This window comes from Melanostigma gelatinosum (assembly GCF_949748355.1).
Source record: "Melanostigma gelatinosum genome assembly, chromosome: 19".
Taxonomy (NCBI): domain Eukaryota; kingdom Metazoa; phylum Chordata; class Actinopteri; order Perciformes; family Zoarcidae; genus Melanostigma; species Melanostigma gelatinosum.
The window spans coordinates 10874734-10888858 of record NC_136652.1 but is presented as its reverse complement, the minus strand read 5'-3'; the positions used below and the strand labels follow the sequence as shown (position 1 = coordinate 10888858).

General features: G+C 42.0%; 1 protein-coding gene across 1 annotated transcript in view; it reads right to left on the bottom strand.

Annotated features, from left to right (window-relative positions):
• Positions 1-14125, bottom strand: part of ptprk (protein tyrosine phosphatase receptor type K) — a 301307-nt gene that overhangs the window by 142493 nt on the left and 144689 nt on the right. The gene's annotated exons all lie outside the window — the stretch shown is intronic.

Below are 14125 nucleotides of genomic sequence, written 5' to 3'. Positions count from 1 at the left end.
ACTGGTTAAAAATGTAAACAAACACAAATACAAATATTCTTTGTCATTCCATGCATAAGTTGAATGTTCGCTGTATGACACTTTGTTTAAATTCAATGCACTCGTATTAGCTGGTTTTGAAGCAGAGCAGACATCAATGCTGCAGGCAGGGCTTGACTGCCATGTTGCAAACACTAGACACTCGTGACTCGTGTGCACAGAAATCAGAATCAAGGAACAGATCCATTTCCACTTCAACAACCAAGTAAATCTTCATAGTATTTGGTGCAACAAACACGTGTCACACATCAGTACATGACCTGCTCCATGTTTCAACATTCAACTCCTTTTTTCTCGAACTCTACAAATATTGAAAACTTTAGCCAACAATGTAAGGTGAAAATAAGACAACTCTTCTGACACAACTGACAACAGTTATTCCTACAGTGATAAAAAAAACAACTGTTGCCTAATAATATGCATCATCCCCAAAAGCTGTCAAAATCTCACAGTCATGTTTTTACAGATGAAACGCAGCCTGCCTTCTTCTTGACAGATTTCTCTGTTTATTAGTTGGCATCGTATTAATAAAATGGAATATTCTACAATTTGTTATGTTAACACATTTCCATTATTTTTGCCATTCTGTTTGGCTTCGCAAAGCAACCTCTCTTCCCTGCATCACTCAAGAGATAGGTGGTTGCCACAGTAACACGCCTTTATCCTATTATCTCTTGAGTGTTGGACAAATGGCGTGACCCGGCCTCTACGCAACACCCTGCCGTGGTATCAAGGACCTGTCTGTAATTCTATATTTTGAGTAATTAACACTAGTCAGTACAAAATATCTAACACAATTAAGCCTGATTGTAAGGGCACACAGGGCACACAGTATACATACATACACCTGTGAATGAACGCACTACCAGCCCAGTATTCTTCTACCAACAGTCCCCTCTATGTTTGCTTGTTTAGCCGCAGGAAGTTATGGTGATATAGTAAGTAAGGAATTCAATTTGGATTTCAGCAGCCCCCTTTAATGTTGTTTACCTTCGTTCAGATTTTTTGTAAGTGGTTTGGCATAGTCAGCGTATTATTACAGTATAGATGGGGGTCTGCATGCCCCTAGTTTGGACAAACAGACAGAAGTACAGGCACGGGAACTGAAGCAGTCGTATCCATCTTTGCTGTCATCAAAGTCACGAGACTCCATTGACAAAAACAGTAATTTTACCTCGCAGAACTTTACAAACTAACCGATTAAGGCATTGATTCCCCAGTTCCCCACAACACCCCGCCCTACATCCTTTCTCCGTCTCTCTTCCTCACTGTCTCTCACTCTGCTGCAGTCGGCTCAAGACAGATGGAGCGGTACATGACAAAACAGCCTAATTAAGAGAGTGGTGCACCTTTGAATTCCCACACGTGGAAATCCTCTCCAGAACCGTGACAGAACATGTTGGCAGCGAGGAAAGAAGAAAAACATTTTTCAGTTTGCATGATCCATCTTTGTCCTCGAAGTGCTCGTCTTTTACTACTACCACCCGGAAAGCCTCGCGAAAGAGGATGTCACAAATAAGCCATTCAAATGTGCAGTTTGTATGGCACATCACCTGCAGTCAACACAGAATGACAATATGAACATCCTAACGAGCTCCACGGCTGAATACATTTACAAGGTGGGGATCAAAAATGGCAAATTGTTAGACCTGCACACCATGAGAGGTTGTAGTTTTTGTTTGTGGGCAGCTTGGCATAGTTAATTCTTAAAAACACGTACCGGCTGTTCTGCTGTGGCAGGTTTGTATCACTCACACTTTAAACCAAATAACCTAATATTATCTCCAGTGTTCATTTTTAAGGGTTGGCTGTTTCCAGTTAGAATAGAACACCAAATTGTAGTCTCGACACAGCAGCTGTTTTATTACTCTCGCAGCACTAACACCTCAGATGTTGTAAGGAAGAACTTCAAGCAATGCTGCATGAAACTTACATTTAAATACCCCTTTGAGTACCGGTATTATGCCCAGTAATGTATGAATTAGCCACAAATGCCTGTGTCCAAATATAATGAAGACGTTTCATACAAACAACTACTAAGCATGCTGAACGCTGTCTATCAGTATCAGTGATGTTGTTGCTGCTAGAATAAACGTGAAAGGGTTACAGGGATTATTTGACTTTTGTCCTTGCATGCGGCGATTAAAGCTAATGTGTGACACAGAGGGGGCGGTGTGTTTTTGTAGGGCGGGCATCGCTGCAGGCCTGGGCCAGCTGCACCTGATGCTTTTCCACATACTGTATATCACTTAAACAGAAGCTGCTTAGCCAAGGTGTATGTATGAAATATACATTGCAACAGCATTCCTTTTCATTGCTGTAATGAAGTCTGGCAAATGATCTGGTCAAAGCAAGCATTCTGAATGAAACGTGTAAAAACAGGATGAAGAAGGAGGCCCGGCTTGTGCTTGAATATTGCAGTTGGTACAGATATCAGGACATTTTTCACAAGAAGCTTATTCTTCATTCTGTTTCCTCATAATAAGGAAATCATCAAATAGCACAATGAATTTGAGATGAGTTTTGGTTTTGATTTCTTTTTTCTATTTGTACTCTGTCTGTGCACAAAAATATATTACAATAACTTTAATGAAATAACCAGAGATCAATGACATATTGCATTATCATAAAAACAATATTACAGTCAACCTGACCAAATAGTATTCGTCAATAGTATTAACTACAGGTTTACAGGCTTTCTGCACATTTAGAAAGACCTTGTATCACATCGACACTGAATGTCACCTTAAATTACACCAGTTTCTTTGTGTTTTACTGTATGTTTCTACAGGTCATTAAGTAAAATTATTTAACTCAATTAAGAACCAAGGGTGCTAACAACAATGGCTGACCACCAATGTTAAATCTTTGCAGCCATTGTTTGCCATCAGTTTTTGTTTAGCATTAGCAAGACTTTTACATGTGAGACGACAGATGTGTTACGTTATACGGCCAATAGCGTTTAATGCAACAAGCAATGCTGCTTCCTAACGTCTGTGTTTAATGCATCTTGTCTGGCACACATCTACCTTGACTGTTTGTGCTTTTGTTGCTGCTTTCTGTCAGTGTTGTCGTTGCCACAGTGTGACTTCCCTGCACTTGATAACCACGTCGTAGCTATTCAGTGTCTCTAGCCACAACAGATGGTATATTTGTCAAAATGCCCTGGGGGCCAACATAGTTTTATGCATGCTGGGGAATTTAGGTATTTACACACAGACTGATAATGCAGAAATAGGCCTTGTTTAGACCTGGCATTAACATGGGTCTTATGCTGCGTTCACACCGGTCGCGTTGATTTTTTGACGCACTGCAAAATCGCGTCCAACGCACTGCACAATCGCGTCCAACGCGCCGCCGGTCGTGTTCACACCAAACGCCGCAAAATCTCGTAGCGCCGGAGAGGGGGTGTGGTTTATCGTCCTGGAAGCCGTTCACCTGGCCGCCATTTCTTTCCGCTGTCAACCGTGAAAGGAATAAGGACAATTGCTGCTTTGTACGTGTTGTGGAAGTCCCTCAAACATCGGAATGACAAACGCCGTCATGTCTGGTTCATAATATTGTTCAGAGGAGCTCCGTGGATTGTATCGAGCTGTATTCACTGTCTAGCAAGCCACCGGTTGCTGTTTACTACAGCTGTAGGAACACAACATAAACTGATTTGGCTGTGATTCAACGGCAATAAACCGACAAAAAGGGACTCCGAAATAACTACGTAATGATGCCGATTTGTACTTGTCTTCTCCGACAAAAAGGGACTCCGAAATAACTACGTAATGATGCCGATTTGTAGGTTACTGGTCTTCTCAATGGAGCTCTGATGGATCGGTGCTAGGCTATGCTAACATCGTAGCAGCTCCACCAGCACTCAATAACGTTGAGTACGAAGTTGAAAAATTTCAACTCGCGCGTTGGCGATTTTGCGGCGTCCAACGTGTCCACCGCGTCCACCGCACTGCAATAACGCGTCCAACGCGCCGCGCCATCGCAAAATCGCGGCGCGCCAGTCTCATCGCGTCTGTGCATAGACTTTGTATGTAATCTCGACGCGCGTCAAAAAATCAACGCGACCGGTGTGAACGCAGCATAACGATCGCTGAGATCGTAGGGGTTGTGTAGAAGTAGCGTGTATTCCATGCTACTGTGATTTATGGTGCCGCCTAGTGAGGTCGAAGCTGCTTCTCATCAGTTCAGGAGGTCAGAACCGCTGGCTGAGACAAAGAGTCGCTGTTCTCTCCCCTGGCTGAGAGAGAAATCTTCCGTACTCCCGCGCGGCGCAGAGGATCGTAGTCGCTTGTTTTATTTAATTTTGTTTTGTTCCTTTCCCTTCTCTTTTACTAACACACACACATATAGCTTTGAGCTAATCTAGCTACGTGCTAAACAGCTACCGGCACATGTAGACACCGGGTCTCCTGTTGGCTATCCGCCATTTTGGGTCTCGCGCATGAGAGACGTCACCACGTCCCAACTACGTCACACATCACTGAGCTGTTCCCTCGCTCTCCCCCCCTTTGCACACACACACACACACACACACACACACACACCCCTCTTTTCAATAGTCTGTTGATTTTAGATAGCGTGCTCATGAATGTATAGTTGTTGTTAGTTTAGATATTAGTTGACTAGATCATTAGTATTTGAACTTAATAAACTCTGTTATATTTCAAAGAGCAGCTGTCTGTGATTACTTTGTGCATGCGTATTGTGATAATAACTGTATATGTGGTCTGTGCTCGAACTTAAACCTTCACTTTCACTCTGAATGTGTAATAGTACTCAGACTACTGACATTGTGAGTGAACACAAATTATGAGACTTAGTGTTGTCATTTGGTTATTGGTCCCTGTTCGCAGGGTGGTGCCCCGTTATTATTAATGATCATTAATAATTGTTACTTACATCAATAACTCTATTGATGTCAATAATTTAGTTTCTTCGATGCTGATAACCCAAACACGCTCCTTTACGTTCCCAACAACAGTTTAATACTTCGAACAGCAAACAAGCACCTGCATCAGCACAGCAGTTATATTGTCTGTTAATATTAATGGCAGCCATGGTATAAACACGCATAACACAACATGTGTAGAATAAAGCAGTATTTTCCACATGGCCTTGTATTTCAGAGCAATATGTTGAGGTAAACGTTTCGTAGTAAGAGGCTTAAACATCCTACTCAGCTAAGAAGACTTAAGTGTTCCAGACGTCTCAATGTTCAAACTCACACAAGGTTGCACACAGTGAGACTTCTGCGATGAGTACATACCGTAAGCAGTTTCAATGGAAACATATATCGCCGGAAACTTAGGACTAGTGCTTGATGATAAGGGAGAGACTGAATGTCAACGGGATTATACCATTCATGGTCATCTCACATTCCCTTGATGTGTTGCACTTCGTTAGATTTATACTGGAACTGATGGACTCAAAATGTAGACAATGTCAGTGCCGCTGACCTCAGATCATTTGGCCATTATGACTTATTTCAGACCCTTTCGGATTACATGTACAACTAGAGAAGTGCACTCAGTGGAGTGCAGATCTTCACCAGGTGTGTCTGCAACCACCACTGCTGTAATGTTTGATTGAATGAATGAATACAAACCACAATCAACCCCCTATCTAGACTGCAAGCAACGTCCGCCACGTTTTTCACTTGCACGTCTCACGCAATAGATAAGCTCTCTGAACAGAAACAGTCAGTCCTGCTGTGTGTTTACTTCCGTTAGCTGTTAGCTCTGTTAGCAATGTAGGACTCTGACATGAGGAGACATGCGCCTTTGTAGAAAAAAAACTCAGTTCAGTTTGTCATTTGCTCAGTGATAGTTATACATATAAACGTGCAATTGTCTTACATAGGCATGCAAATTCAAGAGAGGAACAATTCATGATCCGTATGTGGAAAGAGGAGTCCAAACTAAAGCAGTTGTTGATCATTTGGGGCCCCTACCGGCTGGTTAAGAGTAGTGAGGAGTCAGCAACCATTGACGGTATAAAACTGTCAATAAAATAGGTTTTCAAAAAGTATGAATCACTGCAACCAAGAGAAGTGTCAGGATCCAGGATCCCTGTCTGACCCGACACCTCCCAGGGCCGCACCCTTAATCGTGCACGGCTGAGGACACTCACGCTGATCACCTCCTGCAGCCTGACACACCAGACTCAGGGCCCCTTAATGAGTAGCCTGCCACTATATAAGCTCTGGCCCTGCAGTCTGGGAGTGTCAGGTCGTACCGTCTTCTCCCGCTGAAACCCCGTGGCTCCTCTGCCCGCCTTGTGTCTGTGGATTACACTCCGCTCCTCTGCCCTCCTTGTGTCTGTGGATGACACTCCGCCGCTCTGCCCTCCTTGTGTTTGTGGATGCGCTCCGCCGCTCTGCTCTCGTTGTGGTCTACGGATTACACTCTGTCGACTCCAGTATCGAGCCACGGGACTTCACGCCGTCAACTCACCAGCCCTCCGGTGTCGAGCCACGGGACTCACACCGTCGATCTGCCACTCGGGTGTCGGACCACGGGCTCCACACCTGCACCCACCTGTCTATCAATAAAAGCTGATTAACATTCACTTCTGTCTCCTGTGGTCTTGCTTTTGGGTCCTATCTGTGCACTCCCGTGACAAGAAGTCCTTGAGAAAATAGTCATAAATGAGCCAATATTAGGTTGATGGGTCCAGCAGAGTAGCCGTAGACAGACACACACACACACACACAACCTCCTGGTGGAGATAATAAGTATACAGATCTATAAAAGTAATGAGAGGTACACATAAACCCTGTGGGGATTGTATGATAGAGCTCCTCAGTATATAGGACCTTATCTTTTGTGAGGGAGGCTTTACAGCTGGCTTCACAGTGAGCAGTGACGGACTATAAGCTCCCTATTTGGCGTTTTCTTCCACTGAAGGGCGTAGAGAAGAGACGGAGGCTGTGTCCTGGGTGTGTGGCATCACTACAACATCATCCAGAGTCTGCCTGCCAAGGAGAGAGCAGCATCAGTGGGAGGGAGTGGGCGGATATATCAAAAGGTGAAATGCAGCCTCTGCTGCAAAGCTACATCCAATTGAATATGATTTTGTCTAACACTATTTCTAACACTGTTTCCACTGATATAATGTTCACTGCTGTCCCTGTGTGTGTATGAGCAAACACACATTATCATTTACAACTGTCTCCCTTCTGCAGTATCTGCAGAGTGATAGTATATTAACAGTAAGGTGCTTTGGTTATTTCATAAATATTCATTTTGCTACTTGCTGTTACCACATGTGTCTTACTTTCACACATCTGTTTCATTACGGTGTTTACAGTAAATGCCAAACGTTTATATCGGAGTACCACAGCTAGCATTTCCAGGTTTCTTTAGGGCGACCGTGGCTTACTGGGTAGAGAGGGTTGTCCCCCAACCGAAAGGTCACCGGTTCGATCCTTGGCTGCAGCGTGTCCTGTGTCGAAGTGTCCCTGAGCAAGACACTTTACCCCTAACTGCCCCCCGGGCTCCTGTCATTGGCAGCCACCTGCTCCCTATATACACAGGGATGGGTCAAATGCAGAGAATAATTTCCCCACTGGGACTAATAAAGGAATGATTCTTCTTCTTCCTCAAAAGCAGGTAAAAGGTGATTACATGAATATGATATTCCAAAAGACAGACCAAATCACAGGCTATGGAAAGTAGATGTATATACAGCTTACCGGTAACTTGAATAAGACCTTAAATGGGCCAACAGCTGTGGTTGTAAAGGTAGCCAACTATGTTAACACTGTATCTGTGTTTCACTTTTCTTTCCTCTATCAAGGTGTTTGGCTCCTTTGTTTGTTTTGATTCTTTGCATGTCAAACTTTTACACGTATTCAATACAAAATGCTTGGTTCTACTATCCAAGACTGTGAGGGATTGAGGTTGATCAAAGCTGACAGTCCCTGCTCATGATAGTGATATCAGCTCTTTGCCCTCCAGCATCACTGTAAACCTTGATAGATTTAGCGTAAATCATGACATGATTTGTTTCCTCGTAGAGTAATAACGACTGATTAAGAATGGATGTTTTTGCTCAACGGTGATCAATAAATTATCTGTGAAGGATGTTTTCAAAAGTGTGATTCTTACTCCAGTTTGGCTGCCTGTTGCTCTGTTCTTCCCTGTGACATTAGCTAGCCGTGCATTGGTGTGGAGGAGGAAGGCCACATTTATTCCAAGTTATGCAACCATCTTGGGAAATGCTGGCCAGGCGCTGACTGTAGCAGAGCGGCAGAGCTTTAACTTTAGCAGCGAGCATCACACTGGTTTCCCAGAGAGCCGAGCAAGCAGCGAGGCTTTCCACGCTCTCTCTTTTTTGTTCTCAAGCCCTAATGTCTCCCCCCCCCCCTCAATACGTGGCATCTTTGTCAGTGAGAAAAATGTTTTACATGCTGCATCCGGTGCTGACTGAAGCACATTTAAGGAATGGAGGAAACGGCCTGTTGATCATGCACCACAATAGCTGTTGCATAAGCTGTGACACAGGAAAGCTCTCGTCAATATTTCACGGATTTGCAATGCGAGGTCTTATTAAAGAGTCAGGAGGGAGTATTTACATTTAGATATCTTATTGTCCTATTGGAACAAAAAAGGAAAAACCAACTATGACACCTAAAAGCATGTTCATCCAGTATGTTAACCACAGCATTGATTGTCATCCTATAAAAAATGTTTTGTAAAATCTTTCACTTTTCCATAAAGCATATCAACTTAAACTGTTTGATTTATGTTCATACCGCATAATCTTCTGAACTGTAAATGTCATTTTCTGAAATGTTCCCTTCACCCTAAAATGGAAACAAGCTTACTTGCTTTTCTCAAAGCTTAATTCTCCCCCCTCTGAAGTCCATCAATCTCTCGCACCTTACATGTCCTCTTGTTCCCCCTTCGCTCTGCTTTAAGCTCTCTTCTCATACTGTCAGATTATTGTCAGTTGATGCACATGTGCACACAGATGTGCATTCTTTTTAACTGATATTCACCCAAGCGCAAATGCTCTTTTCCACAAATGGCCTGCTTTGCATTCACACGCTCACACCTGGAAGCTGCCATGTACAACAATCTGTTGGACACTGAGTAGTTCGAGTTTAGGCGATTGTTCAAAGGCTACCACTGCAGCCCGCTTTACAGATAGAATTGGTGCAGAAATGTTTAAAACAATAAATACAGAATACAGATTACGCCAAGCAGACTAGTCCAGTCACATTAATGGATATTTGCTTGTAAACAGGCTGCAGCGCTCTCTTAGTGGCTGACACTGGTGCTATTGTAGAGTCAGAAATAAGAGCTGTGTGGCCAAACGGAAGTCTGTTCAAATAACACAGCACTTGAAACACTCCATGGTTCACCTCAGGCGGTTTAGCTGTAGGCTAAAGGTGCACCATAGTTGCATCAGCTCATCTCGGGGAGAGTGGGCGGTTTTGTCCAAGATAGAGCTGAGTAAGTCATCCTCCCCTCTGCTTTATGCCTTCAGGGTATCCAGACTCAGCCCTGTGACACAGCTAGTATTCTGTTTTACCTGCCGGCGCCCCCTGCCTTGATGTCGCCTCCGCACACAGAGAATAGTTGACTGGCTACTATGTGTTAGTAGAAGTTGCAGAGCAGTCTGCTGCAAATATTGGATGACACAAGCCTCCTCGGGCAGACAGTCAGCGTGTGCTTGTGATGTCACACTGGACCAAGTCGTTATATGATATGAACTCCCATAACTTGACTGCACCACCATCACATCCTCACTATGGATTGATGGTAAGTGCCACTGGCTTCCTGCTCTGTCAGGACATCTGCCACAGGCTACTTCATTTCACTAACATTCAATGTGAAGAGTAGAATCCAACATAGTTGATATGAATATTGAATTTAAGGACAACGGTGAACATTTTGTTCTACAATGCAGAGGTTCAAAGCGCAACTCTTTCACCTCAGGGAAGAAATAGGTCACGGAGGATGAAGTTCTCCATAAATGTTGCCAGACAGAATGCTCTCAGGTAAAACGGATCAATCAATTTGCCAAGTCTTGACAAAGCCTGAAGGAGATGACGAGATGTTGCAATACATTTATTGGGAGCGATTAGTACAGCGTATGGATCCTTTGTCCGGGTTGTGCCTTTAGTTTAAGTTTTTGATTCAGCACCTGTCAACATATTTTGGATTTTGTAGTTTCACCTCCCCTTTTTATTCACCATGTGAAAACACGGAGACAAGATGAGTTATTTTAATTAGTTTGTTTATTTGGGTTCATTAATTGTTACAAAATCACTGATTTAACTCCTAACTAATATTAGCTAATATATGCGATACAAAAGATAAAAAATAAAGTTACATTGTATATAATTGTAACTACAATCCTGGAGTGGCTGGATATATCTGAGGACTGAAGGAGGGTTGATGTTAAAGTAAACTTATATAATTACACTGCAGCCCCGATCTACATCTGCTTCATGATTCATTTATCACTGAAAACATTTTAGTATCTTCTTGGCAGTTTATTTTCTTCCTTCTGTCTCTCTGGAAAATGATTGATGTCAAATTGACTCTTCTTGAAATGAATTGTTTGACAGCTAAAGAGACCAATCTGGGTTGAAAGATTAGTCTCTAAACAGCTGATTATGGGGTAATCAAACCACCTCAAGAGAGTTTATGTAATCACAATCCCGGGGTGAATGTCAAGAGAAAATGCAGATCAGGCTGACAGTGATGCAGATGCTACTCTGTGGGAACAAACATGTTCTCTGGCTTCTACTTCATTATTTCATAGTCGTCATGCTGCCATGTAGTGGTATATGATTGCTGAATGTTTCCCACTGGTGTAAATAGGGGACTGACCCGATAACATGAGCATCTTTACAATATAGTGCAAGCTAAAAGATGAGCCGATAAAGCCCACTCAGAGTGGGTGGTCGCAGGACGTGTACAGAGGAGGCCGCTGTTCCTGTCCCGTGTGAAACCAATATTCAACATCAACTTTACACTTGTTACGTAATATTACGTAAGAACGTCTGCTCAGGCTGGTTGTTTTTTTATTAAACCTATGTTGACGCTAGTTACGCTGTTGTTAAATATATTTTTGGTTCGACAAACGTCATCATTCAACATATCCGTGGTTTGCAGAAAATACAATTCTTTTTCTGCCGACTGTTGAAAATTGCACAGCTTGATCCAACCAGATGATGCAAAATGCTGAACATGAAATGTTTTGGTTGGCAATTTGAATGGGTTCCTTCCTTACTGTATCAGTGAAACTGCATTTGAACAATATGCGGATGGATGTTTAGCTGCTCTGCTGAATGCAGTTTATATTGTATGTTTCCACAGTCATACTGGCACATTGTCTGATTATGATATATGTTTTTGCATGAACACACACACACACACACACATTATCTTTGTGTGCATTCATTACTGTTGTTAGTTTTACTTTGACACATTTTGTTGCCTCAGCAGCCGATAGATGTCATCTACTTTAATGCGGTGAATTTGAGAGAAAGTGAGAGCGGACGTCAGAGAGCATTGATGGTGGAAATGAGAAAGAGAGAGCAACACAGAAGGATGGTGGCATATTCACAGTACAGTAATTATTACACTGACGCTCTACAACACTATGTCTACTGCTTCCCATAGTTACACACAATGTTTTAATGTCAACCAGTAATGTACAACCTCTGCTGAAATAGAGGCAGAAATGAAACGTGAAAATGATTCACATGTGTGGCTGATTACACCCTCTAACGAATACTCGTGGGTTTTAATGTATTCTAGTGCAGCTGAACCAAAATAGACAGCTAGGCAAGGATATCAATCAAATGAAAACAATAATAATATCTCAGTGATGTTGTAAAAACCTGCAGCACAACAAATCCCACTGATGGTGGATTTTAAGAGTTAGTTTCCCAACTTGTATTCATTTCAAAGGGATGTAATGTAAGTCTGGGTGAGAGACATTTCAATTGTGAAAGCCAATATGATAAGACGTGTTCAAATGTGCAGCTAAATCTGGGTTGATTATGCGCCTCCAGGTTGGTGCGTAAATTCATTGTTTATTTGAACTCTATCACAGTATGTATCACAATACATACTGTACGTGTCTTTTTTCTCCCTTTTTCGGAGACCGGGATCCATCCCAAACAACCTTGACAAATTCCCTATTACAGTTCCTGGGTTTTTTTTCAGCAGTGGTTGCCATGACAACTGTGCATTTTATTTCTGGCTCTCACGAAATGGTGTGTGAGATCACGGATCCCGAATGTTATGTAAGACGACGTGCACTGTTCCAGACTTGGGGTTTCCTGCTGTAGAGAACTCAAAAAGTAATTCATCACGGGGGAATGGCTAAACACTGTTTACCTGATATCTTTTATTACATCCTGGTGAGACGTAAGCTGTAATTGATATGCAGGAAGCTCGGCATGGTGACGGATGCTTTTAATAACGCTGCTCCCTTTTTATTGAAAAGTTGTATCTAGATAGGCCACAGATGAACAGAAATGATGATCAAGATTTGTGCATCAGTCAGAGAGGAAGGAAATGGAGAATAATAATAGACATTAAAAGACCCTTAGACGATGGTACGCTTGTAATAAAGAGGCGTGGGAACAATTAATTAACTTGAATGGGATTACAGGACAAACTGGGGCATCAAGTTAGGATTTAAGTAAGTAGCTAATCACTTGTTGGATATCGGCATTTTATTATTCAAGTAGTCAAACATATTTTACACTTCATTATACAATTTCAGTGTCATCTCATTTCGCAGATACTTTTCTTCTTTAAATTGGAAACCTGGAAAATGAATGTCAGTAAAGCCAAGAGAGGGTTTTCTGTGGTTAATGTCACAATGTGACATTTTGCTTCAAAGATAAAACTCCATGGAGCTGACTTTTTCATGAGCGGTTTCTGTTTTACAACATTGCCAATGAGGTGTCACCAGCTGCAGACCCACAGAACCAATGCTATTGACTCACAGTATCTCTCAGATACTAATCATAGAACTCCTGTGTTGCATGCAGCCACTGTGTCCTCAAAGCTTCGTGACCACACGTGCAGGTCGGTTGTTCATTTACCACAGACTACAGTGCGCACTATATTAATCAGAGAAATTGCAGACGTGTTTACCAGTTATGTCGAACGAAACAATCTTCATGTTTAGAGGCAACACAATCGTAAATGATGCATGATATCATAGCGAGAGCCTTGATAGAATTGCAGGTATTTATCACATTTTTAACGTTGAGTACAATAACTGTTGGATATAATAATAAACTGTGTTTTTTAAGATAATATAGAAAAACTTATGGTGGTTGGTGAGCATTCATCATTAAGCGCCTTGCAGAGATAAGAGCAAAAGGATTTAGGAGGTTATGCTGCACTTTTTAACCCTTCATATAAAAAAGCTACTTAATTCTCAAATTGCAAAGTGTAAAAAAAGTTGTTCAAAATGTGTTGCTCTTTGTGATCACTGCCCAGTGATGTGCACAGCTCCTCTCACTATAATGCGGCATATAGCTAATAACCACTGGTTCACCACTCGAGGCTTGAGGAAATAATAACTTTAGCACAGATTCCAGAGGAGATTTATTGAGAGAGTGAGTTCCCTTCTGCTTACGAGAATGCGATATGCATACACAAAAAAACATACATGCACCGTTCCCCATACGCAAACTGGTATTTATAAAAGAAAAATGTGTGGTGACAAACCTACGGTGGCGTACTTCAAATCAAGTGTATACACTGTTTTAAAAAAAGATAGCTGCAAGTGATATGTGATACAGTACATAACATAAATTATAAAATTTTGCCAATTTCACTGACTGTGGTATTGTTTTTGCATGAGATAAATGAGAAATATATTTGTGCCTTCATAAAAGCAGTATATTGATTCTTGTCTTGTTTGTCTCTTTTAGTGCAGGTTAACAGCTTGTTAACGTGCTCTAATTAATAATAACTACACTTCCATGTGTATTTTAATTCTGCAACAACTTCTCATTTGGTCTCTCCATTGCAAGAGTGTTCAGTCGCATTACAGGTCCCTTGGTATACTGTGTTGGAAACAGCATAAAGTGGGA